Source organism: Molossus molossus, unplaced genomic scaffold (assembly GCF_014108415.1).
Source record: "Molossus molossus isolate mMolMol1 unplaced genomic scaffold, mMolMol1.p scaffold_m16_p_5, whole genome shotgun sequence".
Taxonomy (NCBI): domain Eukaryota; kingdom Metazoa; phylum Chordata; class Mammalia; order Chiroptera; family Molossidae; genus Molossus; species Molossus molossus.
This window is the reverse complement of record NW_023425388.1, coordinates 11308796-11312362: the sequence shown is the minus strand read 5'-3', so window position 1 is coordinate 11312362 and position 3567 is coordinate 11308796.

Genomic DNA, 3567 nt, shown 5'->3' with positions numbered 1-3567 from the left:
CTCTTTCTTGCACCCAGCTGGTAGGGTCAGTGGTTGAGTGTCAGCCCGTGCACCAAGAGGTCGCCAGTTTGATTCCTGGTCAGGGCACGTGCCCAGGTTGTTGGCCTAATTCCCAGTGGGGGGCATGCAGGAGGCAGCCAATCGGTGTTCTCGCTCATCGATATTTCTATCTCTCTCTCCCTCTCCCTTCCTCACTCTCAAATCAATAAAGAAAATTTTTTTAAAAAAGCTCTTTCTTGCTTATTCTCTGGTTCATCACTGACTGAAGGGCAAGCTCCTTCACCAGGGCTCCAGACTGAAGGGGCAACACGTGGGAGATGCTGCCGGCTCCTCGGAGGAGAAAGGTCGCCGTCACCTTCCCAGGCTGGAGTGTGCGTTTGTGTGTGGCCATTTGTCCCTGTGCAGACAGGACTGACACGGGTCCTGTGTTCCCGGGGGCCACCCCCAGTGGAGGAGCGTATTCAGTTCCGCACATCTGTCCCTGCAGCAGTAATGGGGGTGCAGGGCCACCTTCAGCCCCGTGTGTTTGCAGGACGTCGCCTGCTCCTCAGCTGCCACCTTGGACGGAGCCTCAGTAAGAGCCCAGGCAGTAACTGACCTGACCCACACCACCTGCTTCCATCCGGGGGGTTCACTGGGGAGCCTGCTGTGGGTTAAAGTGCCCTGGGTCTGCAGCTGGTTGGGGTTTTGTTTTTCTCTGCCCCTTCTGTGGGGTAGGAGTCCCTGTTGCTAGGTAGCCAGGAGCAGGTGGGGTTGGGAGACTGCTGGGAGGGCCTGACGTGTGTTCCCTAGAGTCTGGGAGTGATGGGACCAGGGCCTGCCCTCTTCGTTGTCGCCCCCCCTTGTGTGTCTGGAAGAGGAAAGCTGGTGGGGTTGCCAGGGCAGCCGTGAAGAGGGGCAGTTGCCATTACACACAGGGCACAAGGTGGGGCCCACGGTGGGTGGCCAGGCCCAGGCTCTTATGAGCGTGGCCTCAAGCAGGGTGTTCCCCAGGACAAAGGCATTTCAGCGGAGGTCAGCGTGGGCACGGGCGGGAGCAAAAGTCGCACCCAGCCTTTGCTGAAAGCACATCTGAATTTGGGTGGTGCTATGGACCCTTCTTACCAAAATGGCGCCCAGTTCTGCAGGGCTCCTGCCCTCCCCTTCCTGTTGTTTTGCTGTATTTCAGTCTCTGCTCCCTCTCGCCTGGTGTATGTGTGTGTCTGTCTGTCTCTGTATCTTAGAGACAGACAGACCTTGGACAAGTTTCTTCACAGCCCCCAAAACTTGGACTTAACCTATTTCACAGGGGAGGGTTAAGGACAGAAACGAGAGATGGAGTTAAATGGCTATAGGTAAGCCAGCTGTGTGTGCACACATGCACGTGCACGCGCATGCATGCACACACTCTCTCTCTCTCTCTCTCTCTCTCTCTCTCTCTCTCTCTCTCTCTCTCTCTCGTGGCCACTAGGTGTCACTGTCCCCACTGGATCGGCCCAGTAGGAGGGCCTCGCAGGCTGCTCAGCCTCTCCCCCGAGTGGTCTCTGTCCCTGTCAGCCTTGTCCCCAGCGGCCTTGGATGTTGGCTGCAGCCCTTGGCGGCCACACCTAGAGGGGAGTGTTGTTCAGCAAATCCGGTGAGCCTCTGCCCCTGAAGTCCTGCCGTCATCAGCACCAGCGTAGCAGAGAGAAAAATCCTTGCCGACCCGGATCCCTGGAAGGAGTCCTATTTTTCCCTCAAGTTTTGGCTCTGACAGACCTATGAAACAAGTATAGACCCTTTAAAAGCTGTGGTAACAAACGCTTAGTAATGATGTGAGGTCGGTAACACCCCTATCTTTTTTTGTTTAAAAGAAAATGACTATGTCTTTATTGATTTTAGACAGAGAGGAAGAGAGAGAGACATTGATTAGCTGCATCCTGCGTGCACCCCAGTCAGGGAGTGAACCCGCCAGCTGGGCAGTGCCCTGACCGGACGTCAAACTGGCCACTGCAGTACACCGGACGATGCTCAACCAACTAAACCACGCCAGCCGGGGCCCCTCTCTCTCAATACTCAAAACGCCTTCATGTCTCCGTCACAGAACGTTACCTGGGAAAGGCATTTCGAGAGTAGTAATGCGTCGGAAGTAACTTGGGGTCCCTCTGCCCTTGGCCAGCGCCGTTGGCATGTCTGAGAAGGCGTGCGTGGGAGGAAGTCGGCTGGCGGCCGCCCTTGAGGCCCTGCCCCACAGCCCCCCTTCCTCCAGCCACCGGCATCTGATCCCTGCGGGGCTTTACAAACAAAACAAAATAAACCCAACTTAAATCTCGGCTTTGTCCAGGCCCCGTAGTCATCTGTGGATGAGGGGACACCAGCCAGGCACGTGCACTTAATAAAACACGGGCAGTCAGCACTGAACTACTGGTCGGTGAGATGAGAAATCTGGAAGATACATCAGTGAAGGGCTGTTGAAATGCTTTCGTGAAAAGTATCTATATTCAGCTACCCAAGGGGAGACTTGAATTTTGACGAAAGCTTTGCCTCCCAGCTTCAATGTAACTCTGCTCCCCCCTGAAGTTACAGGAATGAGTAGATGCTGTTTCTCCGAAGCCAGGCCCAAAGCTGTCCCACTCTGGGGACTTGTGTCATGAACGGGCTATAGGGAGGCGATGACTTTCAGTTCCTAATGGAATGAGGACTGGAATAAGCCACTAGGGGCGACATTGCTAGCCCTTAACTCCACTCATTAACTAATTACATGCATTTAAAATATATATATATATTTTATTGATTATTTAGAGAGGGAGGGAGAGAGAAATAGAAATATTGATGTGAAAGAAACATCGATTGGCTGCCTCCTGCATGCCCCCCACTGGGGATCAAGCCTGCAACCCAGGCATGTATCCCAACTGGGAATCAAACCGGGACCTCACAGTCCACGGGACAACACTCAATCCACTGAGGCTAATTGCATGTATTTTTAATGAAAGCATTTTTAATCCTGTACTTACAAAAGTAGTACATTATCTATGTGCAATACACTTTCATGTTTATTCTTTTCTACATAATTAAGTGCTAATTTGTCATTCCAGTGAGTTATATAAGTCCATGTCGTGTACCGAATCAAAGCACACCACGAGAACATCACATACATACAGCTAGATTTAAAAGGTGTTTATGTTAAATGTAATCAAAGGTATAATGAGTTTGAAGAACCTAACCTCAAACAGGTTTCTTTTATTTTTAAACCAGAAAAAGTCTCTGACATGTTTCTGCATATTAGCAACAAATATATCCACTGTGAGTCCAGCCGGTGTGGCTCAGTGGTTCAGCATCGACCCTTGCACCAAGAGGTCGCCTGTTCAATTCCCGGTCAGGGCACATGCCCAGGTTGTGGGCCCAGTCTGCAGTGGGGGGCATGCAGGAGGCGGCCATTTGATGTTCTCTCTCATTGATATTTCTATCTCTCCGTCTCACTTCCTCGCTCTCTTAAAAAACAAAATCTCTCTCTCCACTGTGCCTCACAACTATATGAGGATATATGCAGTAAGATTTGACTGGAAATCATCTAAGTGTCTGCCAATAGATTACATTACAGTACAACTA